At 53.6% G+C, this 26,668-nt stretch overlaps 1 protein-coding gene and 1 long non-coding RNA gene across 3 annotated transcripts in view; one reads left to right on the forward strand and one right to left on the reverse strand.

Moving 5' to 3' along the window:
• Window positions 1–26,668, forward strand: part of LOC119702804 (C-type lectin domain family 2 member D-like) — a 603,052-nt gene that overhangs the window by 33,638 nt on the left and 542,746 nt on the right. The window lies entirely within an intron of this gene.
• On the reverse strand, window positions 22,879–23,918 carry LOC119702833. The gene is made up of 3 exons (XR_005257453.1): window positions 23,869–23,918; window positions 23,568–23,668; window positions 22,879–23,477 (listed from the first exon to the last, which is right to left on the reverse strand). It is a non-coding gene; the product is annotated as an uncharacterized LOC119702833 (long non-coding RNA).

Consider the following 26,668-nt stretch of genomic DNA (forward strand, 5'->3'; position numbering starts at 1 on the left):
CCGCGCTCGGCGCCTGCAGCGCTTTGGGCTCCGAGGCGCGTTCGGGTTCGTGCCGTCTGCCGCGGTTTAGAATGGGAGAAAATTCACAGCCCTGTTACAAAGCTTTTTGCGGACCCGACAGTCTGTGGAACCACTGAGAAACTAGACAGGCCTCTGTGAAACACCCTTGCTCAAGAGGAGAACAGCCAGGAACGCTCTCTCTCCTTTCCGGCCCGTGAGGAGGTGCCGGGCCCCGGCCCCGCTCCCCGCCCGTCTCAGCCAGGCCGGGCCGGGCCCGCTGCCCCGCGCTGCCCGCCCGTCCCCCCCGCGGCCCCGGTCCGGCCTGGTCGGGCCCCGCAGCCGCCAGGCAGGAAGGCGAGGGGAGGCGCCGAGCCCTGGGCGGAGCAGGGCTGGCCGCGCCTCCGAGGATCGTGCCCCCAGGCTCCTGCGCACCAGAAACTCCTTTCCCGAGCCCGCGCAGAAAACCGACCACCACCCGTGAGGCCGGTCCCGACACGGCCCAGCCGCAGCTCCCGCCACGAGTTACCGAAATAAAAGAACAAGACAAAAACACCAAAGGCAGCGAAAAAAAAAAAGTTAGGTGCCAGATGGGAGGGAGGAGGAAATGCCTCATTTTAGAGCAAAAATCCTCCTAGAAGCTACAGAGAAAAAACTCTTTTTCTCTCTAACACGTAAAACTGGAGAAACGCAAAAGGGTTCCAATTAGTATCACACAAAAGCCTCCATGCTAAGGTCCGGGCACGGGGGACACCGCGGGCAGCCGCTGCCTCGGCGGCCTCAGCGCAGGGGGGACACGGGGGCACCGGCACAAGGAACTCGCCAGAGCCCCCCCGCCCCTCACCGCGGCCCCTCCGCCCGCAGCGAGCCCCGAGCTGGGGCAGCGCCGACCGCGGGTCCCACCTGGGCTGGAGCCGCTCCGAGCTCCGCCGCCGCCTCGCCGGGCTCCGGGTGCCGCCGCCGCCGCTCCGGTCCCTGCCAAAAATCCCGGTCACGGCCGCTGCCAGCGCAATGTAAAGTCCGAGTGGGAGTGGCTTGGGCATAAGGAGGGCAATAAAGGAGCATAAAGCAATAAAGGAGGATTATAAAGGATCTTTGCACGCAGTGAAGAAATGCGCGTGCCGTACCGGGAAAGGGAGGTGCGGGGGCGGGACACGCCGGGGGAAAGGGGAGGGCAGCGGCCCGCGGCGTGGAGACACCCCCGGAAGCAGCTTCCTCGGGGGCTGAGGTTCTTCTCGAGGTGCGCCGGGCTGGGTTCCTTAGCGCGTGTTTTTCGGGATAGGAACCCCTTCCGCCCTGCCCCCTCGCAGAGCCTTTGCAGGTCAGGCAGATCAAATGAATCCCAATTGTCAGCGATTTCCTCCACCTGCTATTTCTGCCCTCTTTTCCTGCAGGGATTTGACAGCTCCTGGTTTCCTGCCACAGAGCAGGAAAGCAAAATGCCCGCCTGCCCCATGGCCATCCCCGCTGCCTTCCACCGCTCCAGCCTTGTCCCTCTTTCTCTGCCCTTTCCTTGGCACCACTTTCTCCCTGCTCCTCTCCCTGCCAGCGGGCAGCAAAGACATTTCACCCGCTGGCAGCAGCTGCCTCCTCTCCCTCGCTCCCATTTTGCCCACTCGGAGCTCCTGGGGCTGCTGAGAGTCACGGCATGTTAGGGCGTGTTGCCAGGGCCCAGGAGCATCCGGGAATGGGCTAGGTTGAAAGCAATGGCACTTAGGGATATTGCCGGGGCTCAGGAGAACCCGGAAAGGAGCCAGGTGCAGAGCGACAGCATTTAGGGCGTGTTGCCTGGGCTCAGGTGTCCCAGGTCACTCACAGATGAGTGAGATTGCCATGGGAGGGGCTTTGTTAGAATTGTGGTTTGTAAAGAGGGACGGGCTGGTGGGAGTTGTGGTGGTTGGAGGCCTCTTGGGGCACAGGGATCATGAAATTGCAGTGTCCTCAATATTTGGTGATAACAGGAGGAACATCAATAAAGTTTTTACATTAGACTTCCTGAGAGCAGTCTATTGAGGAGTCTTATTCAGAGAGTTCCTTGGGAAGCAGCCCTTAAAAATGAAGGACTCCAGGAAAGATGGGCATGCTTTGAAACAGAGATCTTGAGGGCACAGGAACAGACTGTCCCTGTGTGCCCAGAGATGAGTCCACGAGGCAAACGTCCAGCCTGGATGGGCAACCTTAAGAGCCTGATACGAGAGATGCAGGACTCCAGGCAGTTCTTCATAATGCAGTTTATTGTATCCAAGATGTTACAGCCCAGGGTCCAAGTATCCAAGTCCAGGGTCATGGGCGGCTGAGCCTGTGCCTACAGCTGTCAGCTCCAGCTGCAGGCAGGCCCGGAGACCCTTTGCTTTTGGTTACATTGCATTACATACTTTTCTTTCCTGAGCATCTTAATACAGAAGAACCAATCTATACCTTAACTTTTACCTATAGCCGATCATAACTACTGTAATTACCATATTCATGTTACTGTTCTCCAGTCACTAGAAGTTAGTACATTACAGTTTGAGCTAGAAGGCGTTTTTTAGGTTTTTTGCAGGGGAAAATGCTTAGACCATTTTTCGGCTTGCCACATTGACATGTCTTGTATGCCTGTGCTATCTTTCTGCTTGGTAAAAACATCTTCACGTTCGAGGCATGTTTATCCTTTAAGTCATAAAACCTCGCCTAACATAACCTTTGCCTTCTTAGTTATCCAGTGAGACTGGTCCAGCAATTCTTTTCTGCATCAAAACTTGCTTTCATTTCTCTTCCTTCTTCAGATTCTACATTCAAAAATCTTTCTGCCAGGCATACGTATCTGTGAGAATTTCTTGTCAAAGTTTCATCCTTCCCAACAGGCACTGAGGATTTGAATGAATTTAGGAATAAAAGGAGGATGTATGAGCTTTGGAAGGAAGGTCAGATTTCTCAGGAAGTATTTAAGGAAGTTGCCAAAGTATGTAGGGAAAAAATTAGGGAGGCCAAAGCTCAGCTGGAACTTAATTTGGCAATTTTTGGAAAGGATAATAAAAAATGTTTTTTCAAATATATTAATGGTAAAAGGAAGAGAAAGATGAGCTTTTTTTCCCTTTTAGATGGAGGAGGGAATTCTGTAACTGCAGATGAGGAGAAGGCAGACGTGCCTAACTGTGGCGATATTGGGTCAATTACTGAGGATGGACTTTGGACATGGTTGTCATAAGAAATTTGATAACAGGTGCAATAGCAAACAGAAATTTAAAGATGAAATAAAGATTACAAGAAGATTGAAGCAGCTGGGTTTACTGGAAAAAAAAAATTGTTGGTGATCAGGGCAGTCAGGACAAGGTGAAGAGACAGAGAAATCTTGACTCCATTTCAGAAGGCTGGTTTATTATATTATGATATATATTACATTAAAAAGAACCACACTATAACTACAATAAAAAGAACAGAGGGAAAGATTCATCAGAAGGCGAGACAGGAATAGAAAGGAATGAATAATAAAGTTCTGTGACTCCCAGAGAGTCCAAGAGCTGCTGCCTCCTGGATTGGCCACCAAGCAGAAACATCCCACACTGACCAATGCTGCTGCATTCCACAGCAGCAGATAACAAATTGTTCACACTTGAAGCTGAGGCCCTTCAGCTTCTCAGGAGAAGAAAATCCTAGCAAAGGGATTGTCACAAAACATCACAACTACAGAAAATTACATAGGACTTCTGCAAGTAAAAGATGTTTAAAATGTCTAAGTTTGTTTATTTGATGATTAACCCAATCACTGTAGTAAAACATTACAAATCTTCATAGAATAAGTATATAAGCATTTGTATCCCACAATAAAATCGGAATCTTGAACCATCTCAAAGCCTTCCCTGTCTCTCCTCATCACTGATACTTAACGCCTTCTTTGCCTCAGCCTTCAGTGGGAACACAGCTTGTCCTCAGGCCAAGTGTCCTCCTGGGCTGGGGGATGGTGTCAGGGAGCAGAATGGGCCCCCTGTGATCCAGGAGGAGGCAGTTAGAGAACTGCTGAGCTGCTTGGATGTTCATAAACCTGTGGGCCCAGGTGGGATCCAGCCCAGGGGGATGAGGGAGCTGGCAGATGAGCTTGGGAAGCCGCTCTCCATCATTTACCAACAGCCCTGGCTCACTGGGGAGCTTCCAGGTGGCTGGAAGCTGGCCAGTGGGACACCCATGCACAGCAAGGCTGGGAAGGAGCATCCTGGTAATTACAGGCAGTCAGCCTGACCTGAGTGCCCAGCAAGGCCCTGGAGCAGTTTACATTGGGTCCATCAGGCAGCACTCCCAGCATGGCCAGGCTATCAGAGCCAGCCAGCAGGGCTTCAGGAGGGCTGGGCCGTGTGTGACCGAGCTGGCCTCCTGTCATGAGCAGGTGACCCTCCTGGTGGCTGCAGGAAGGGCTGTGGGTGTGTCGGGGTGGGCTCCAGCAGGCCTTTGGCACTGTCTGCCACAGCTCACTGCTGGAAAAGCTGCAGCCCAGGGCTGGGACAGGAGCACTCTGTGCTGGGCTCAGCCCTGGCTGCATGGCCGGGCCAGAGAGTGCTGGTGAGGGTGCTGCAGCCAGCTGGGGCCAGGCACCAGGGCTGTCCCTCAGGCTCTCTGCTGGGGCCAGCCCTGTTCAGTGTTTGCACTGACCACATGGATGAGGGGATTGAGGCTTCCATGAGTATATCTGCAGAGGACACTGAGCTGGGAGCTGTGTCCATCTGCTGGAAGGTAGCAGGGCTCTGCAGGGAGACCTGGAACTGTTGGATGCATGGGCAGAGCCCAGTGAGATCAAGTTTGATAAGCCCAAGTGGCGAGTCCTGCACTTTGGCCACAATCACCCCTGCGATGCCCCGGGCTGGGGACAGTGAGGCTGGACAGTGCCCAGGCAGAAAGGGACCTGGTGGCACTGGTCGACAGCAGGCTGAACATGAGCCAGCAGTGTGCCCAGGAGGCCAAGGAGGCCAATGGCTCCTGGCCTGGATCAGGAATGGTGTGGCCAGCAGGAGCAGGGAGGTGACCCTTCCCCTGTACCTGGCCCTGCTGAGGCCACACCTGGAGTGCTGTGTCCAGCTCTGGCCCCTCCGTTTGGGAAGGACCTTGAGACGCTGGAGCGCGTCCAGAGGAGGCAACGAGGCTGGAGAGGGGCTGGGAGCACAAACCCTGTGAGGAAGCACTGAGGGAGCTGGGGGTGCTCAGCCTGGAGAAAAGGAGACTCAGGGGTGACCTCATCACTCTCTACAGCTCCCTGAAGGGTGGCTGTGCTCAGCTGGGGTTGGGCTCTTTCTCCAGGCAGCACTGACAGAACCAGAGGACACAGCCTTGAGCTGCACCAAGGGAAATGTAGGTTGGATATTAGAAAAAAGTTTTTTTTTACATAAAGAGTGATAAAGAACTGGAATGGTTTGCCCAGGGAGGTGGTGGAGTCACCATCCCTGGATGTGTTTAAAAACAGACTGGATGTGGCGCTGGGTGCCGTGGTTTAGTTGAGTTGTCAGGGCTGGGTTGGACTCGAGGATCTTGGAGGTCTCTTGCAACCCAAGCCAGTGATTCTGTGACTGTGTGACCGCGGGCAGCCGCTGCCTCGGCGGCCTCAGCGCAGGGGGGACACGGGGGCACCCGGCACAAGGAACTCGCCAGAGCCCCCCCGCCCCTCACCGCGGCCCCTCCGCCCGCAGCGAGCCCCGAGCTGGGGCAGCGCCGACCGCGGGTCCCACCTGGGCTGGAGAGGAGAGGAGAGGAGAGGAGAGGTTGCTTCTGCCACAAAAAGACCATGTTAAGAACAAAAGCCCCACACTGTTGAAGCTGCTGAAGAAGTGCAGCCCTCAGGAAGCTGCTGCTGGGGGTCTCAGCGGGCCCCGGTGGCTGCTGCAGCCAGGGGAGGGGCAGGGCAAGACACATCACAACGCTGGCAGTGCTCAGGGTCTGTCAGCTTTGCAGGTCAGGCAGATCAAATGAATCCCAATTGTCAGCGATTTCCAGCACCTGCTATTTCTCCCCTCTTTTCCTGCAGGGATTTGACAGCTCCTGGTTTCCTCCCACAGAGCTGGAAAGCAAAATGCCCGCCTGCCCCATGGCCATCCCCGCTGCCTTCCACCGCTCCAGCCTTGTCCCTCTTTCTCTGCCCTTCCCTTGGCACCACTTTCTCCCCGCTCCTCTCCCTGCCAGTGGTCAGCATAGACATTTCACCCGCTGGCAGCAGCTGCCTCCTCTCCCTCGCTCCCATTTTGCCCACTCGGAGCTCCTGGAGCCACCTGCCCGCGGAGCCGGAGCCGCCGTGGGGCCGGGAATGGTGCAGGGAATGATGGCAGGGATTCTTGGGCTGGGCCGGGCCAGGTGCCCGGGGCCAGCAGAAGTGCTCTGTGCCTCTCCTGCTGCCCCTGGGCAGGCAACAGAACACAGCAGCAAAGGCTCGGGGCTCTCCAGAAAGGCAGCCAGAGATCTCTCACCCAGCATGGGCAGAACAGGCCCGGACTGGGGAAATTAAAATTCATTGCATTTATTATCGAACAAATCAGAGCAAGGCAATGAGAAGTCAGTGAAATGCTAAAAATGCACCTTCCCCACACTGTTCTCTCCTTCTTGGGCTTCACTTTACTCTGGCTTTCTCCCTGCAGAAGGAGTTGACTGAGAAAGCTTTGGGCAGCACTGAGGGTCTAAAAGGCAGAGCATCCATTCTGTAAACAAGCACAGGGCTGACAGTCATGGAGAGTCCCAGAGCTGTAATTTTTCCTTTTTCAGTCCTGTCATGGTTTGACGCTGGCCCAATGCCAGTGCCCCCATGAAAACCCATCTTCCCCTGGTGTCCGCTGTGAGATGTGATCAGAGACAGAGCAAAGCAGGCCTCCACTGGTGAACAAGAAAAAAACTTTATTATCACATAACTACAATAAAATTAACACACAGAGCAGAATGGAAACCTTTTAAACATTTCTCCTCCCCCCACTCAATTTCCACAGAATAACACAAAACCATTGATCTCTTCCCAGTCCATCACCCTTCAGATAATCAACTCAGTCCATCTCCACCCTTCCGACAATCACCTCTCATTTCATCGAGGAGAGAAGGAGCCCTCCTTGTGCCACAGGTTTCCCCTGGAAAAGCACACAGCCGAATCCAGCTGTGTTTCCCTGTCACTCAGCCATCGCCTTCGTGACTTCTTCCTTCCATGTTCAGTGCTCTCACCACTGCACATGGACCAGAGCTGCTTTTAGGGTTTCCCCTTTCAAGGATGCCTTGCCCAGTTCCAGGAGAAAACGACAGTCTCTCACCTCATTTTGGGACACCAGTCCCCCCCAATATTTCACCCCCTGGGGCCAAGGGGTCTCACCATCACTCATCACCTGTCATCTCCGCTCACATCGCTCCTTTGGCACCGCCTCCCCCTAAAATGCAGTCTCTGTATTACAGGAAAGGTTCTGTCCATGGCTATACAAGAAAAGTCCAGCCAAAAGCCACTCCATCATCTCCTCCACTTAGGATTTTCTCAACATCTCTCAGTCCTTCTTCACTTGCACAGCTCTCATCACACTTGCACATTTCCTCTTATCCGTTTCTCTCCTCCTTCGACTCCCGGAGGATCAGCATTTGCCAGGTTTCCACCGTCCCACAGAAGGGTTAAAATCACAGTCTCTGCTCATTCCGAACTCCCACACTAGCTCACCAGGGATTCTTCCCTTGTCGTCCCCCCTCTTCTCTTCCTCGGCCAGGCCAGTGCTTATCAAGTTTCACGATAGCACTGGCACCTCTCTCTCTCTCTCTCTCTCCCGAGGAGGGGGACTGCCCGCCACCTCTCTGAGTTCTTCCACCCTTCCATCTCTGTGGGGAACTCACTCTTATCCAAGCCATCGCCTCCCGTCTCTGCCCAAGGCTCCGGCCCACCTCCCTCAGCTCCCCAGCCCGCAGCTGGGCAGGGCAGGTCTGACCTCTCCATCCACCAGAACCAAGAAGAAAGTTCCCGTGGGAGTTCCTTGCTTTTAACCCCTGTGTTCTCAGAGGCGGATCCATATCCTCAATGGCCAAACCAGGTGCCAATATTCACATCTGAGCACCTATTGGTTTGACCACCACCACCTCCCAAAAACTCACTTCCTCTCAAACCACGACAAGTCCATTGTTGTATTTTTTTTGTATGGGTTTAATTAACCTTTAACATTTTAAAAGTGACGGTCCTTTCTCACTTCTTCCAAGGACAGTCCAAAAGTCTCACCTTCAGGCCAGTCTGTGATGATTTCCAAGAGCCCAGGGCCATTTGGATTCCCCAGTCTAGCTTGTTGTATAACGTTATAAATAACAAATCAGGTATTGGCTTTGACATTTATGTACTAACTTTTGTTTTACAAGTTATTACGGATCACAGAAACCCTGATATAGCACAAACTGGAATTACTGCTTTTGATACAGTGTAACCTGTCAGTTCATGTATGCTGCCTACAGCTTCTATAGTGATGTAATAGACTCTATCTTAGACCATAGCATAACAGAGACTGTGAAATGTTGAAGTGATCATTTAATGCAATTAACTCAGAAAATGGTGCAAAATAATGCAGTGATTTCCCACATTCGGGGACTGTCTTATCTGAAAGACAAGATAACGGAAACAGAAACCAGTGAACTGAGAAAAAAAAAATAATTTATTGACCTTTTGTACCAGGGACTGAAAATACAAGATAGAACCACAGTAATAAATAAAATATATTCATTTCATCAAGAATATGGCACAAAGACAAGGCAAAGTATCTTCAGCCATTGCACTGAAACAATTTGATCGGGTTAAATGTTAGCTGAGTAAACACACGAGTGCTACATCCACTGCCATCAGGGATATGTTGGCAGATGTTAACAGTGTTAGACATGCTACCCTTCACACTAGAGCAGCCACTGATTTTCTTTTACTAGCACACGGACACGGTTGTGAAGAATGTGAAAGGCTGTGTTGTATGAACCTGTCTGATCCTTCTGAAACCGTCCACAAAAGCACACAAAAGCTGAAAGATTTGACAGCTCAAATTAAAGAACAAGCTCAGTCCTAGTCAGATGATTTGATCCAAGAATGGAGCTGTGCACCTTAGCTAAAGGCACTTGGTCAGATGGGTCTGTACGTGTTGGGTGTTTTGGTAGTTGTACGAGTAGCAATGCCTCGCGTGTACTTCGGTGTGTGCGACAAACGAGGGACAGAAGGATCAAAGAAGTTTCTATCGCAGGGGAGAGAGGTAGGAAATGGATCCACAGAGAGCTCCTGAAATCTCACAGAGATGATGCATGAAGGTATAACATGGAGGAAGGTTTTGAATTCAGACCTTAGAAGCGATGAGACTTCTTCGAACAAGGGTGTGTCATTACTATCAGACACGACTTTGCCCTTGAAACGGACTAAACTCTCACAGCACCAAAATTGCTGTGCTGTAATATGGCAGTGCTGAGTGGGAGCAAAAAGATGCTTTAAGTAAGTAATAAGCAGATCTATTGCAGTAAAGCTACAAAATGCAAAGTAGTTAATAAATGACGCAGTTATGAAAGTTTGTTTTTGTATGAACTAAGAGGGGGAATTGTGAGAATCCATAAAATCAGAGGGTTTGGGAAAGCGGCAAAGGCAGGCCTCAGAGACAGCAGAGCTGTGATTAGAGCTAAGCAGGAGCCATGAGATACGTCAGCAGAAAAGTAAGGACAAATAGAACAATGGTCTGTGCATTAACGCTTGTCTAGAATAACTCCCTAAGCTGCAGGAAAGTCTATCCAGCAAGGTATTCGGGAGTTCTAAGCTTAATAATGGAGCTCTGTGCATGGTGTTTGAAGGCTTACAGGCAGGTATTGTATTCTAAATGAGCAAGCATTGATTTAACTGAAGGCACTTGTGCTTATAGTGGCTGGATAGAACCACTGACAGTGTGCTTTTGCTTTGTGTGATTGATCAAAAAACTTTTAAAGTAAGCTGTACCATTAAGTTCTTTGTCTGCTGGCTGGGATGTGAGCTGTTGGCATCTTCCCATTGTCATAACCATGTACCGAGAGTGATGCTGGAAAATGAAACAGCTCAAGGCAGGCTGCCAGCAGTCCTTTCCTGTTCGTGATTTGCACACAGCCCCCAGCCAGCGATAAAATGCAAAAACCAAAAGAAAATGTAACTTAAATCAATGTTTGAATATGTATAAACGATTAAGAACATGCATAGAGGTCTAAAATGTAACAGTACACAGAGTTTAAGTTAACCGTGTGCAAATGAACAAATAAACAAATATTGGATTTCATCCCATAATACAAATGTATATAAACTTCAAATTGTGAGCCATGTTTCTCACGCACAATGAGGGCAGTGCACTCCCTGCAGGCAGCATGGGTGGCAGGATGGATTGCAGAGACGTTTCCTTTGCAGCCCCAGCCCAGCGCTGGCTCTGGGGATGGACAGGCACTGAGGTGACCCTGAGAGGCAGTGCAAGGCACAGGGTGCAGCTGAGGAAGGACAGCCCTGGGCTGCGCTGAGAGGGGAAGCTGGCACTGCCCAGCGTGGAGAAGGTCCTTTCTGCAGCCCCCGTCACAGGGGAGCTTGGGCCTTGCTGCAGAGATACGGCCGCGGATTGGAGCAGAACTCGGTCCTGAAGTTATTCTCAGCCAGGTACACGCAGTCGGCATTGCCGAGGACAGGAACCCTGCAGGGAGGAGCAGAGGCAGCGCTGGCTGCCAGGGGAACACCTTGTGCCCCTGTCCGGCCAGGCCCTGCCCGGCTCCCCGGCACTCACCGGGAGCTGTAGCTGCTGCCGTCCCCCCAGTGCAGGCGCTGGCCCCGTCTGCGCAGCCCGAGCCAGTAATCGCCGTTCCCACAGAGGCGGAAGAGCAAATCCTGCCCGGGAGAGAGGAGTGGCAGCTGCCCCGGCCCCTCGGGGGGACACGTGCCCGGGGCTGCCCCCGCACGCCGGGGCTCCTTCCCTGCAAGGCCCCGGCCCGGGGCTGCACCCCCAGCCCTACGAGCCCCGAGCCCGGCCCAGGAGCACCCCCAGGCTGCCCTCAGCCAGCCCGCACCGCCCGCAGCCCCTCACTCACCATGGCCCCCTCATCCTTGGCAATGGCCAGGGAGGCCCCGAGCACGGAGCAGCGTTCCTGACCCTGCTCCCAGGTGCCGTAATCCCTTGAGAAGTAGTAGCAGACCCCATTGTAGCCAACCCAGCCAGGGGGACAGCCCAGAACCACAAGCGGAGTGGCAGCTGTCACTGGAGCCTGCGGAGCTGCAGGGGCAAGAGGAGAAGGTCTGAGCATTGCCCTGTGCAGGGAGCAGGGAGCCCGCTCTGCCCCGAGGGGCTGGGCCCAGGCTGCTGCCCCTGCCTTACCTGCCAGCACAGCCAAGGCCACCAGCAGAGCCAGCAGCAGCAGCAGCAGCAGCAGGATCAGCAGCGCCGTGCCCAAGGGATGGCGCCTGAGCCGTTCACCTGGAGCAGGAAAGAGCTGCTGGCTGCCAGAAGCAGAGCCGGCCCTGCAATCTGCTCAGCCCCTGCCCAGGGAGCACAGCAGGGAGCCCTCAGCCAGTGTGGCCCTCGCTCAGCTGGCAGCCAGAGAGCCCAGAGCCTGGGCACGGCCAGGGACACAGCTCTGGCCACAGCCAGGGACACAGCTGTGGGCACAGGCTGCAGCAGGAGAGCTGCACAGCCTTGGGGGCAGCTGGGGCTCTTGCTGCCAGCCACTGATGGGGCCCAGCAGAGCACCAGGCCTCGTCCACACCTCGGGAAACAGCCACACTCCTGCCAGCCCTGCCCTTGGGAGGGGACACTGGCCCCTGCCTAGAGGCCCCAGCGGTGGCCCTGCACTCACCCAGGAATCTTCTGAGGTCCCTTTTGTGTTCGTTGCCGGTTGCTGATGTGCCCTGGGCAGCCAGGGGCTTCCTCACACTCCCATCCCTGCTGCAGAATCCACTCTCCACATCTTCACTCACTGCGCGCTCACAAGGGGCATCCCCTTGCTTGTGCTGAGAGGCTTCTTGTGCCCCAGGCAAGAGTGGAACCCCGGCTGCCGGTCTGTCCTGGAGGTGCTGGGGCTCCTTCTCAAGCCCATGAATAGAGCAGGATTCACTCTCCTCCTCCTCACAGCCAGAATCACTCTCCTTGGAACAATCAGCACCTTGCTCCCGACACATCAGGAGTGCTGGCAAAGCCTTTGGGAGCTCGGCCTCGGGAGCAGCTTTACAGCGGCGCTGGTGGCACCCTGCAAGGGACACGATGAGCGGTCAGTGCTGCTGCCGGCCCTGCGGGAGCCCGAGGCTCGGCAGGGCGGTGGCAGCTCCGGCTGCGCTGTCCCCGCTGCCCAGAGTTGCGGCAGCAGCAGCGGCGGAGCCAAGCGCAGCCTCCGGGAGCTCGGCGGTGCCCGCAGCCCCGGCCCCTGGGGCTCTGCAGCCGCTGCAGCCCCCAGCTCCGTGCCGGGACAGGCGCTGACAGCGCCTGCGAGCTGCCGCCTGCTGCTGGCCCAGGGCAGCTGCGGCTCGGAGTCCGCCTGCCCAGGGCCGAGAAGCAGCAGCCCCGGGCTGCTGACCATCGTGCCCCGCATTCCCTGCCCCGCCGCCTTGCAGCGCGGCCACCCCGGGCTCCCTGCCTGAGAACTCCCTGAAGGGTGGATGGGGTCAGGTGGGGTTGGTCCCTTTCTCCAGATAGCAACTGACAGCACAAGAGGACACAGTGTTAAGCTGCACCAAGGGAAATAGAGGTTGGATATTAGGAAAAAAGGTTTTTACACAAAGGGTGATAAAGTACTGTTGTCGCAGCCCCCCAGCTGGGTAATGGTTAGCATTGACTCCATGATTCACGAAGGCTGATCAGTCACTTTATAATTCTACACTCATTAAGAAATCCATCACCCTTACAGTCAGTCACCATACAGGTGGACCTAACTGGTCCTCCACTACAAACACCATCACCACTGGCTAATTATGAAACCACCTTTTGGTAAACAAATCTCCATAACACATTCCACAAGTTCAAAGCAACAGGTGCAGCAAGTCAAGATAAGAATTGTCATTCTTTTCTTTGATCTTCTCAAAGCCTAGCCCAGGACAATGCCCGGGAAAGTTATGTGTTGCTTTCTGTGGCCAGAGAGCTGCTGCCACCAAGCACTGGAGTGGCCTGCCCGGGGAGGTGGAGGAGTCACTATTCTTGGAAGTGTTTAAAAACAGACTGGATGTGGCACTGAGTGCCGTGGTTTAGTTGAGTTGTCAGGGCTGGGTTGGACTCGAGGATCTTGGAGGTCTCTTGCAACCCAAGCCAGTGATTCTGTGATTGTGTGACCGCGGGCAGCCGCTGCCTCGGCGGCCTCAGCGCAGGGGGGACACGGGGGCACCGGCACAAGGAACTCGCCAGAGCCCCCCCGCCCCTCACCGCGGCCCCTCCGCCCGCAGCGAGCCCCGAGCTGGGGCAGCGCCGACCGCGGGTCCCACCTGGGCTGGAGCCGCTCCGAGCTCCGCCGCCGCCTCGCCGGGCTCCGGGTGCCGCCGCCGCTCCGCAATGACCCGAACGCGGGGTTCGCCACCGCTCCCATCCCGGCCAGACTCCGCGGGCACTCGGGCTGACTCGGGCTGGTGCCGCAGCACAGAACCGGCGAGCACTGGAGCTCACTCCAGCCGGTGCCGCGGTACAGAGCCGCTGTGGGAGCGGCTTTTGCCGGTTTGCCCAATCCCGCGTGGGGAAGCAGCGAGGGCCGGGCAGGAGAGCGGGGACGGGAGCAGCGAGCGAGGGGCAGGGCCGGGCAGGGCGCGTCATGGAAATCACCGGAGCCGTTTCGCTTTCATGTACCAGAGTGACTCCCGGTTCCACTTTTGGGAACCAGAGTCAGGGGCATATTCAGAAAAAGAAACGCGAAAGGAGAAGTCAGGACACTCCTGTCCTGCAAAAACCTTGGTAAGAAAAAGGGCCCCACTCTGTTTGCGCTGGTCGAGAACGGCAGCCCCGGGGAAGCTGCTTCTGGGGCTCTCAGCAGTGCATTATCCCAGGGATTCTTGGGGTGAGTTGGGCCGGGCCAGGCCAGGTGCCCCGGGCCAGCAGAAGCGCTCTGAGCCTCTCCTCTTCCCCCCGGCCCGGCCACCTCCTGGCGGCCCCACACCCGCCCTGCGAGCTGCCGCCTGCTGCTGGCCCAGGGCAGCTGCGGCTCGGAGTCCGCCTGCCCAGGGCCGAGAAGCAGCAGCCCCGGGCTGCTGACCATCGTGCCCCGCATTCCCTGCCCCGCCGCCTTGCAGCGCGGCCACCCCGGGCGCCGGCACGGCCGCTGGGGCTCCCTGCCTGCGAACGGGGGCACCTGGCACAAGGAACTCGCCAGAACCCCCCCGCCCCTCACTGCGATCCCCTCCGCCCGCAGCGAGCCCCGAGCTGGGGCACAACCGATCACGGGTCGCACCTGGGCTGCAGCCGCCTCCGAGCTCCGCAGCCGCCGCGCCGGGTGCTGCTGGTGCTGCCGCTACCGCTACCGCTGCCCCCATCGCTCCGGCGAGGTCCCAACTGTGAGCACGGCCCGGGAAACGGCAGTTTATATAGGGAAGTCAGAGGGGGAGCGATTTTGGCTGTGTTGCGCAACCAGCGGGCGGACAAGCACCCACGCGAGGCTCCCACGGCGGACCGGGAGCGCTGTTTTGAGCCGCGGCCGGCGGCCGTGTCTCCCGGCGCTCCCCGCTGCCTGTCCCGGGATCGGTGGTGTCACCGCTCGGGCGCCTCGCACTGGGCGCCACTGCCCCCCGGGCATCTGCCATCCCGCTTGGGATCGGAAGCCGAGTCCCTGTGGCTGGGCTGAGCGCGATGCAAACCCGCTGTGGGTGTCGGAACGGCCCGCGCGGGGCTGCCCCGGCCCATCCCGAGCCCCGGGCCGCTCGCAGCTCGGCTTTCCCCGCTCGCAGCCGCCCCTCGCTGCCGCCGGCGCTCTCCCCGCTCCCGGGGCTCGGCTGTGCCCGGCGCGGCGGCTCCGGCTGCCCCCGGGCCACCTCCCTGCCCCCCGGGGCATCTGCCCGAAGGGCTCTGCCTGCCCCTGCTTACTGAAACCGCACGCTTCCTGTGTTAGAATGCCGTAAAAATGTGCTGAAATTCTTTTCTAAAGTTAACCTTCTGCTTTTCGTGAACTCTGATTCCTCTGAGAATTGTTACTGGAGAGATTCAAAGCGGTTAATGCGGTGCCTCATTATTATTATTATTATTATTATTACTATTATTATTATTATTATTATTGTCATTATCTTTATGTGCAGCACAACACGATCTAACTTCTTGAATAGAAATGCTGATAACATTTCCCATATGCCATTACACTAAATACAACCTTGAGAAGCTCCCGGTTTGTTGGACAGGTTTCCAAATTCTGCGCTGTTGTTTCTCTTGGTAAAATTGCACTTTAAAAGGTCTTAGTAAATTTATGGTTCCATAAAATTTGCGCCTACCATGAGTTTTTCTCAATGTTAAATTGCATAGGGTCAACGTATTTGTCACACTTCTCTAATCCCTCCAGTTAATCCATCATGCCATTATTTCAACCATGCCTTATTAATATTTTCAGTGCCTTTTGGTATTAACAACAGCAGAATCAGTTAAATTTTGTAGTATCCAGAGCTTTTAAGGATATAGATTGTTAGTTGGGTTCTGTTTTATTTGAATACGATTTAATGTTGGTGAGATTAAGCAAAGTTAGATCTGAGTAATGCTATGTTTTATTGCTCTGTGGAGTCATTTTGGTTAAGAGTCATTTATGTCAAGGTCGATTTCTGTCAGGTTTGAGCGTTGCTGAGCTTGGACAAGGTCAAGTTTCAGTCTTCTTCACTTTAAGTCTTTTCATGTTCTATTCCAGTTTTATAAGATCTATTTTTATTCAGCATTGGAGAGGTCAACTTTAGGTTCTTTTAAGTGTACCTCTAATACTACTGATGTAACAGTGAATTACAATGCAATTAATTTCAATTCCTACGTTAATTTTGTTTAAATATGTCTGTTTACATTGCAAGATGTAGTTATTTTCTTCTAGAGATAAGACAGGTCCAACTGAAGCAGCAGCGATGAAGCACTGATAAACACCTGCTGTTGGACAGAAGCAGACACAGTTTGCTGAGCCCTCGATCCTCTCCCAGCTCCCACAGGTGTCAGAGCTGCACTGCCCAACAGGATCAGTCACTGGGATCTCTTCTGTTTTATCTCCCACAGCTAACACAGGACAGTGGCTGCTTGTTCTGCAGGATGCTGTTACCCACTGGGAGCTGTTCAGAGTTTCACTGCTGTGGACACATGAATGCTGCAAGAATATTGTCCCAAATTCCTGAGGCGGTTCCTGCTGATCCATTGCTCCCATCACGGGGATTCACTGATTTTTATAACAGGCATTGTTCATAAGGTGTCATTGCCTTGTTTATAACTGGCTTTTCACAATCTTTGGCATGTCTTTGTGTGACTGTCTACAAGACACGTGTCCCTGTGGGCTCTGTCTGTTCTGCTCTCCAGCTGCAGGTGCATCTCTTTGAACAGGCTGTCTGCAGCCCTTCCCTGCACTGCCTGCTCAGCCTGGAGTCCCTTCTCTTGTTCCAGCAGGGCTGCTGGGCCTCGGCCCAGGGCTGGCTCATGGTTTCCTGTGGTTTCAGAGCTCCAGGATGAGATCCCTGGGCTCTGTCCAAAGCCTCTCCTGAGCTGAGGCTCCTGTGCTCTTTGCCGCCCCTTTTGTGGCACATCCTTGTGGGACAGGGCTGTGAGCTGCTGAGGGCAAGGCTGCTTCTGCTCTGTGCCAATCAGACACAGCCCAGGAATTTCCACAGGAGCACTCCAGCAGTTTGCTGTGCTTGGGGCATCTCACAGCTGCTGTTCCTGACAGACTTGCTTTTAGGGTGTGTGAGGGAGACCCTCCCAGTGAGGGTCTGGGCTCTGGCCGGGCCCTGGCTGGACCTGCTTGGAAAATGGCCAACAAACCCAGATATTTTCTGTTTCAAAACACTCTTCAAGCCTCTTTGGCTTGGCAATTTGACCCTCTGACAATAGGACAGCTGGATCTGTTTTTAAAGGGAGCTTGGACACCTTTCCTGGGAATGGCTCTCCAGGTCCTCTCTGAAACAAGGTTGTTCAGCTGCTGCAGGCTCTGGGTGATGGTGCAGTGTTTAAGACATTGATAATCATCCAATTTCACATTGAATGTGTTAATAATTGTAGGAATGTGCCCCCTATGGACAGAGTGACAGAACCTTCCTCTGTCCCCCAAAAAGGAAAGAGCCCAGAACTTTCTCCTGGTGATCAGGTAGAAAAGTCACTGATAGGATCTTGGGGACTTCACCTCAAGTTTGGGGACAGCTAATTGGCCATAAGCCTAAAGGTCCCGCCTGGGCCATTGAGTAGAAAAGCACAGAACAAAGAAGCCAAATCGCTTTTGTGAGGTGTCTTTACCAGGAGCACAAGCTTGTGGCACCTGGATCGCTTTGAGTTTGTTATTTTGCCTTTATTAAACCTTTTTTGTTCCTGACGCTGTCACATCAGCCTCCTGCTCCTTTTATGCCTCCTGATGAAAGCTGAGCTATTCTGGGGTGTAACATTGGGGTGTTGGGAGCTCATCAGAGCAGCTTGAAACCCCCCGGGCAAAACGCTACATTGTGGCGCCCGAACAGGGACAGGTTTTTCTCCTATTGAGAGGAACAGTCTGGGAATATTTTGACTGCCCTCAGTCAAAATTAGGCAATTTTCCTTGGTATTTGCGTTTTTGGAGAAGCAGGCCTGCACCTGGTTTTTGTTGTGAAAAGAAAACCCAGGAAAAGGGGTGTGAGTTCTGAGGGAGACTCTCACCAAAGCCTCCGGCCGGTGACAGGAGGCTGGAACCAGACACGGGGACCGAGTTTGTCGGCAACGCCTGAGAGGAATGCCCGTCTGCCAAGCGGACATAGGGTACGAAATCGGCTCTGGGATATACCACGGGGACAACTGAGAACGACCTCGGTGAGTGAAATATGAAAACACAGTTGTCATTAGTTGAGCAGGAAATTAATTTTTATTTGAACTATAAGCTAGAAATCCAAGATGTGAAGTTTGAGAAGAAACAGCTTAAAAAGCTGATTAGATGGGTTTTCCAGGAGTTTCCAGAGGTAGAGGAGTCTCAAAGGCTCACTCCAGTATTCTGGGACAGAGTGGGATTGAAATTATATAATATGCAAAAGAATAAGAAGTCCAGCTTAAAGCTGCGTCCAGTATTCAGGACGGTGTTACAACTTGTCACTGATTTATCTGAGAAAGAGGCGAGAGACGCCCAGGGGCGGGAGAGCAGACACAGCAGCCAGCAGCAGCAGCAGAGGACCAAGCATCAATGCAGAAGACAACAGATCAGGACATCTCAGCAGTGGAGAAAGCAGGACTAACAGTAGCAAAGGAAAAAATACAGACATTTCCTCCTTGGAAATATTTAGGATACAGGATCACAGAACAAACAGTAACTCCGCAGCCACTCCAGCTAAGGACAAATCCAAGGACACTGAATGAAGTACAGCAGCTAGTAGGGACTCTGAACTGACTTCGTCCACTACTAGGCATTACAAATCAGGACTTAGATCCTCTGTCAGATTTATTGAAAGGAGACACAGCTTTAAACTCACCCCGAGAATTCAACAAAGAAGCCCAACATGCCTTAGACAAAGGGATGAGAGCCGTCCAGTCACGCCAGGCTCACCGATATAACCCTAACTTGTCTTTTTTGTTTGCAGTTTTAGGAGAGAATCCACAGCTTCACAGTTTAATATTCCAGTGGGATCTAGAGAAGAAGGACCACCTGATAATCTTAGAGTGGGTCTTCCTATCTCGTCACCTGGGTAAAACTACAACAACTTGCCCTGAAATTATTTCACAATTGATTATCAAAGCTAGATCTTGAATGCTTTCCCTTGCAGGAAAAGATTTTGCAGGAATCTTCCTCCCTGTCAAATCCAGTTATTTGGAATGGTTAATTCAATATTCAGAACTCATGAAACTTGCTTTAGAAAATTTCACAGGGAAAATTTCAGTCAGTTGTCCCAAGCATGAGCTATTAAGTTCATCATTAAAATTGATTCATAAGCCTTTAAGAAGCCATGCACCCTTAGAGGCTATCACATTTTTTACAGATGGTTCTGGGAAGTCTAAAAAATCTGTGATTGCCTGGCAAAATCCAGACACAAAACAATGGGAATCAGATATTGAGGAAGTAGTTGGTTCTGCACAGATTGCAGAATTAGCAGCTGTTGTACATGTATTCTCAAAATTCACATTTCCATTTAATTTAGTAACAGATTCCATTTATGTTGCAGGTGTAGTGGAGAGAGCAGAAGGATCTCTGCTGAAGGAAGTTTCAAATGCTCAGCTATACAGTCTGCTCAAAAAACTAATCCTATTTCTTTCAATTTGACAGGAACCTTATTTTGTCCTAGCAGAAGGCAATGCCATGGCTGATCTGCTAGCCATGCCAATCCAGCACATGCTCCCTAATGTCATTGAACAAGCCAGAATGAGCCATGCCTTTTACCATCAAAATGCACCTGCTCTAGTAAGAACGTTTAACATCTCTCAGAATCAGGCCAAAGCAATTGTTCAGTCATGTCCAGATTGCCAGAAATTGGCCATACCAGCAAATGCAACAGGAGTAAACCCTCGAGGCTTAAACAGCCTGCAGATATGGCAAACAGACAGCACTCAATATCAGTCATTTGGACGATTCAAACACATACATGTATCGATAGACACATTCTCAGGAGCAATTTTTGCTTCTGCACACCAAGGAGAAAAAAGCAGAGAGGTGATCAAACATTTCTTACAAGCATTTGCATCCCTAGGTGTTCTTCAGGAAGTCAAAATGGACAATGGACCAGCCTACATCTCTAACAAACTACAGGAATTTTTCAGAACTTGGGGTATCAAGCATACCACAGGTATTCCACACTCTTCCACAGGTCAATCTATTGTAGAAAGAGCACACAGGTCACTAAAAATGATTCTTGAAAGACAAAAAGGAGGGACAGAAATGCTTTCTACAATACAGAGGCTGAATAAAGCTATATATGTTTTTAACTTTTTAAATAATTCTTTTATGGAGCAGGTACTGCCAAAATTCAGACATTTCAGCAACACCAGCCAAGCAAAGCTCAAGGAAAGGCCACCAGTCTTCATCAAGGATCCAGAGACAGGACAGATTTCAGGATCCTATCCTCTTGTGACTTGGGGACGGGGGTTTGCATGTGTCTCTACAAACACAGGTCTTCGGTGGATCCCTGCAAAGAATGTCAAACCACAGGTGCAGCCGATCCGAGAGCAGCAGACAGCACCAGAAGCAGAATGCACAGACAACTGAGAGACTGCTGGAAGCAAAGACTGTTTTTTAAGTTTGCACATGTTAAAATTGTTTACAAGAGAGTTTTGCACTGAAAAAGTTCTGTAATTGTTGTTACAGTGTTAAAAAAGATGTTAACCTACCTCTATGTGCAAATCATACACAGCCAGGAATTTGAAGCTTACCTGGGAAAAACACTTGACCAAAGTTGAAACAGAAGATTAGGACCAAATTTAAAAAATTATTGGCATAACTACAAATTACTGACGAGAATGAGAATTTTCAATTCACATTTCCTCCTCTTTCTTTTAAATGAAAAGAAGAGGTGAGGTGTAGGAATGTGCCCCCTATGGACAGAGTGACAGAACCTTCCTCTGTCCCCAAAAAGGAAAGAGCCAGAACTTTCTCCCAGTGATTAGGTAGAAAAGTCACTGATAGGACCTTGGGGACTTCAAGTTTGGGGACAGCTAATTGGCCATAAGCCAAAAGGTCCCGCCTGGGCCATTGAGTAGAAAAGCACAGAACAAAGAAGCCAAATCGCTTTTGTGAGGTGTCTTTACCAGGAGCACAAGCTTGTGGCACCTGGATCGCTTTGAGTTTGTTATTTTGCCTTTATTAAACCTTTTTTGTTCCTGACGCTGTCACATCAGCCTCCTGCTCCTTTTATGCCTCCCAATGAAAGCTGAGCTATTCTGGGGTGTAACGTTGGGGTGCTGAGAGCTCATCAGATCAGCTCGAAACCCCCCGGGCAAAACGCTACACTGGCTCTATGTGTACACTCTGTTTTTGTAAGGAGAAGAATTTGCCTCTACATATAAGTTTGCCAAAAGATGGATGTAAAGTTGCGTACAGTGATTTCCATCAAATTTAGCAGTGTTTATGTTTCCACTAAATCCCCACAAACAGGGGCATCTGCAATGGCTGTGACCCACTGCAGCTCTAACCCACGTTCCCTGGAACCTGCTGCCACCAGAGCGGGGAGCTGGGCCAAGTGCTGAACCTCTCTGGGGCTGCAGGGCTTCCTGGGCCACGCAGCTCCCTCGTGCCAGCAGCGGTGGGTGACTGCTTGAACACTCAGTTACCCTTTCAGATAATGAACCATTTGAGGCTGGGCTATGGACACTGCCTGCAGTGTTAACCCCTCAGTGGGGAGGTCCCTTGCAGGTGCTGCTCAGCACTGAATGGGCTGTGCCAGCCACAGAGCGAGAGCGGAGACACGGCAACAGAGTTAAAGGCTGGAGAAAGAACCCAAAGGATAGACTGGAACAGCCAGAGCGGGTCAGAGACAACCAAAGAAGCTCAAAGGTTTCCCAAAAGCGGAGCCCAGCTTCCAGCCAGCTTGAAGATTGTTTTACCTAACACTTTAGGTGGGGAGTTTGAGCTGTATCATTTATTGGTGTAATTGTGCTGTTGTAATAGATGAGAATCACAAGCATCTGTGGAGGGGAAGTACACAGGGAACCATCAGAGGCATTGGGGTGGTTCCCTTAAGGACCAACAAGTAGAGTGAAACAAGAAATAAAGGACAAGACCAGGTTGGGCCCTGTGTTCAGCACCGAGAAGATTCCACAGCCCTGCTGCGGGCAGCAAGCCCGTGGGCACGGTGAGGTGGGGGCAAGAAAGCCACCCCAGAGCTCTGTCATTCCTCAGCTGTCTTTTAATGCAACAGGAACCAGAAGGCAAGACTGAGCTGGCCTCTGTACTCACCACTAAGATCCACCTGCTATGAGTTAAGAGACAGCTATTCCATGTAAGTTAGGAGAAGTTTTGTAGATGTGCAGTGCTGTGACTGTAATGTGTCCCCCCAGAGTCCCCTGTCCCTCCCCTTGCAGCAGCCTCAGCAGTCAGGGCATTTGGGCAGGGCCGGCTCAGTGCCAGCAGGGCCACAGGACAGCACCTGAGCTGCAGTCAAGGTGTCAGGAAGTGATCTCCAGCAGGGCAGGGCACAGGAGGAGCTGACTGACCAAACTTTGGGAGGGGCTGGGGGCATAAAAGGCAGAGCATCCACTTTGTAAACGCGCACGAGGCCAACAGTCCCAGAGAGCCTCAGTGCTGTTAATTTTCCTTATTCAGTCCCTTGTTCTATTTTTTGTTAAGGTTTAATAAACTTGTAAAATTTTAAAACTGAAGGTCGTTCCTCACATCTTCCAAGGAGAGGCCAAAAGTCTCACCTTCAGGCCAGTCTGTGATGATTTCCAAGAGCCCAGGGCGATTTGGATTCCCCAGTCTAGCTTGCTGTATAATGTTATAAATAACAAATATAGGTATTGGCTTTGGCATTTATGTACTAACTTTTGCTTTGCAATTTCTTATTGATCACAAAAATCCTGATAGTGCAGTTAGTAATTACTGCTTTTGATACAGTATAACCTGCCAGTTTATGTATGTACTGTATAGACTTTAAAAACAGTGTAGTCATAGATACTATCTTAGACTGTAGCACAACAGAGACTGTGAAATCTTGGAATGATTTCTTCATGTAACCAACTCAGAAAATGGTGTAAAAGAATTAAGTAATTTCCCACATTCGAGGATTTTCTCATCAGAAAGACAAGATAATGGAAAAAAAATCAGAGCATGAAAAAACAATATTTTATGGACCCTCGTTATGAGGGAGTGAAAATACAAAAAGAGAACCACAAGAAAAAAAGAAAATATATTAGTTTATTGTACAAAATAGCCTAACGCAAGTCATAACTTAAAAACTAGCAAAACATGATAGAAATTCACTGTTACACTTGAATTATTAAAAACTTGATAAACATGCATGCTCCATGTCACTGCACACAGAATATCATTCAAGTTACCTATGAGCAAAAAGCCAAGTATGCCAGGATGGGATTTTAACGCTTAACAGACTCTTATAAAAAGAGTAAATACTGAGCCGTGTCTCTCTCACATAATGAGGGCACTGCACACCCTGCAGGCAGCATGGGTGGCAGGATGGATTGCAGAGACGTTTCCTTTGCAGCCCCAGCCCAGCGCTGGCTCTGGGGATGGACAGGCACTGAGGTGACCCTGAGAGGCAGTGCAAGGCACAGGGTGCAGCTGAGGAAGGACAGCCCTGGGCTGCGCTGAGAGGGGAAGCTGGCACTGCCCAGCGTGGAGAAGGTCCTTTCTGCAGCCCCCGTCACAGGGGAGCTTGGGCCTTGCTGCAGAGATACGGCCGCGGATTGGAGCAGAACTCGCTCCTGAATTTATCGTCAGCCAGGTACACGCAGTCGGAATTGCCGAGGACAGGAACCCTGCAGGGAGGAGCAGAGGCAGCGCTGGCTGCCAGGGGAACACCTTGTGCCCCTGTCCGGCCAGGCCCTGCCCGGCTCCCCGGCACTCACCGGGAGCTGTAGCTGCTGCCGTCCCCCCAGTGCAGGCGCTGGCCCCGTCTGCGCAGCCCGAGCCAGTAATCGCCGTTCCCGCGGAGGCGGAAGAGCAAATCCTGCCCGGGAGAGAGGAGTGGCAGCTGCCCCGGCCCCTCGGGGGGACACGTGCCCGGGGCTGCCCCCGCACGCCGGGGCTCCTTCCCTGCAAGGCCCCGGCCCGGGGCTGCACCCCCAGCCCTACGAGCCCCGAGCCCGGCCCAGGAGCACCCCCAGGCTGCCCTCAGCCAGCCCGCACCGCCCGCAGCCCCTCACTCACCATGGCCCCCTCATCCTTGGCAATGGCCAGGGAGGCGTTCTGCTTGGAGCAGCATTCCTGACCCTGCTCCCAGGTGCCGTAATCCCTTGAGAAGTAGTAGCAGACCCCCTTGTGCCAAATCCAGTCGAAGGGACAGCCCAGAACACACTGTGGAGTGGCAGCTGTCACTGGAGCCTGCGGTGCTGCAGGGGCAAGAGGAGAAGGTCTGAGCATTGCCCTCTGCAGGGAGCAGGGAGCCCGCTCTGCCCCGAGGGGCTGGGCCCAGGCTGCTGCCCCTGCCTTACCTGCCAGCACAGCCAAGGCCACCAGCAGAGCCAGCAGCAGCAGCAGGAGCAGCAGGATCAGCAGTGCCGTGCCCTCGGGATGGCGCCTGAGCCGTTCACCTGGAGCAGGAAAGAGCTGCTGGCTGCCAGAAGCAGAGCCGGCCCTGCAATCTGCTCAGCCCCTGCCCAGGGAGCACAGCAGGGAGCCCTCAGCCAGTGTGGCCCTCGCTCAGCTGGCAGCCAGAGAGCCCAGAGCCTGGGCACGGCCAGGGACACAGCTCTGGCCACAGCCAGGGACACAGCTGTGGGCACAGGCTGCAGCAGGAGAGCTGCACAGCCTTGGGGGCAGCTGGGGCTCTTGCTGCCAGCCACTGATGGGGCCCAGCAGAGAACCAGGCCTCGTCCACACCTCGGGAAACAGCCACACACCTGCCAGCCCTGCCCTTGGGAGGGGACACTGGCGCCTCCCTAGAGGTCACAGGGGTGGCCCTGCACTCACCCAGGAATCTTCTGAGGTCCCTTTTGTGTTTGTTGCCGGTTGCTGATGTGCCCTGGGCAGCCAGGGGCTCCCTCACACTCCCATCCCTGCTGCAGAATCCACTCTCCACATCTTCACTCACTGCACGCTCACAAGGGGCATCCCCCTGCTTGTGCCGAGTGGCTTCTTGTGCCTCAGGCAAGAGTGGAACCCCGGCTGCCGGTCCGTCCTGGAGGCGCTGGGGCTCCTTCCCAACTCCAGGAGTAGAGCAGCATTCACTCTCCTCCAGCTCACAGTCAGAATCACTCTCCTTGGAACAATCAGCACCTTGCTGCCGACCCATCAGGAGCGCTGGCAAAGCCTTTGGGAGCTCGGCCTCGGGAGCAGCTTTACAGCGGCGCTGGTGGCACCCTGCAAGGGACACGATGAGCGGTCAGTGCTGCTGCCGGCCCTGCGGGAGCCCGAGGCTCGGCAGGGCGGTGGCAGCTCCGGCTGCGCTGTCCCCGCTGCCCAGAGTTGCGGCAGCAGCAGCGGCGGAGCCAAGCGCAGCCTCCGGGAGCTCGGCGGTGCCCGCAGCCCCGGCCCCTGGGGCTCTGCAGCCGCTGCAGCCCCCAGCTCCGTGCCGGGACAGGCGCCGACAGCGCCTGCGAGCTGCCGCCTGCTGCTGGCCCAGGGCAGCTGCGGCTCGGAGTCCGCCTGCCCGGGGCCGAGAAGCAGCAGCCCCGGGCTGCTGACCATCGTGCCCCGCATTCCCTGCCCCGCCGCCTTGCAGCGCGGCCACCCCGGGCTCCCTGCCTGAGAACTCCCTGAAGGGTGGATGGGGTCCGGTGGGGTTGGTCCCTTTCTCCAGATAGCAACTGACAGCACAAGAGGACGCAGTGTTAAGCTGCTCCAAGGGAAATAGAGGTTGGATATTAGGAAAAAAGGTTTTTACACAAAGGGTGATAAAGTACTGTTGTCGCAGTCCCCCAGCTGGGTAATGGTTAGCATTGACTCCATGATTAACAAAAGTTGAGCAGTCACTTTATAATTCTACACTCATTAAGAAACCCATCACCCTTACAGTCAGTCACCATACAGGTGGACCTAATTGGTCCTCCACTACAAACACCATCACCACTGGCTAATTATGAAACCACCTTTTGGTAAACAAACCTCCATAACACATTCCACATGTTCAAAACAACAGGTGCAGCAAGTCAAGATAAGAAGTGCTTGTCATTCTTTTCTCTGATCTTCTCACAGCCTAGCTCAGTACAATGCCCGGGAAAGTTATGTGTTGCTTTCTGTGGCCAGAGAGCTGCTGCCACCAAGCACTGGAGTGGTCTGCCCGGGGAGGTGGAGGAGTCACTATCCTTGGAAGTGTTTAAAAACAGACTGGATGTGGCACTGAGTGCCGTGGTTTAGTTGAGGTGTCAGGGCTGGGTTGGACTCGAGGATCTTGGAGGTCTCTTGCAACCCAAGCCAGTGATTCTGTGATTCTGTGACCGCGGGCAGCCGCTGCCTCGGCGGCCTCAGCGCAGGGGGGACACGGGGGCACCGGCACAAGGAACTCGCCAGAGCCCCCCCGCCCCTCACCGCGGCCCCTCCGCCCGCAGCGAGCCCCGAGCTGGGGCAGCGCCGACCGCGGGTCCCACCTGGGCTGGAGCCGCTCCGAGCTCCGCCGCCGCCTCGCCGGGCTCCGGGTGCCGCCGCCGCCGCCCCGCAATGACACGAACACGGGGTTCGCCACCGCTCCCATCCCGGCCAGACTCCGCGGGCACTCGGGCTCACTCCAGCTGCTGCCACAGCACAGAGCCGGCGAGCACTGGAGCTCACTCCAGCCGGTGCCGCAGCTCCGAGCCGCTGTGGGAGCGGCTTTTGCCGGTTTGCCCAATCCCGCGCGGGGAAGCAGCGAGGGCCGGGCAGGAGAGGGGGGACGGGAGCAGCGAGCGAGGGGCAGGGCCGGGCAGGGAAATCCCCGGGGTGGTTACGCTCTCTTGTACCGAAGTGACTTCCGGCGCCATTGTGGCAGAGTCAGGGGCATATTCAGAAAAAGGAACGCGAAAGAAGTCAGGTC

Source organism: Motacilla alba, chromosome 6 (genome assembly GCF_015832195.1).
Source record: "Motacilla alba alba isolate MOTALB_02 chromosome 6, Motacilla_alba_V1.0_pri, whole genome shotgun sequence".
NCBI lineage: Eukaryota > Metazoa > Chordata > Aves > Passeriformes > Motacillidae > Motacilla > Motacilla alba.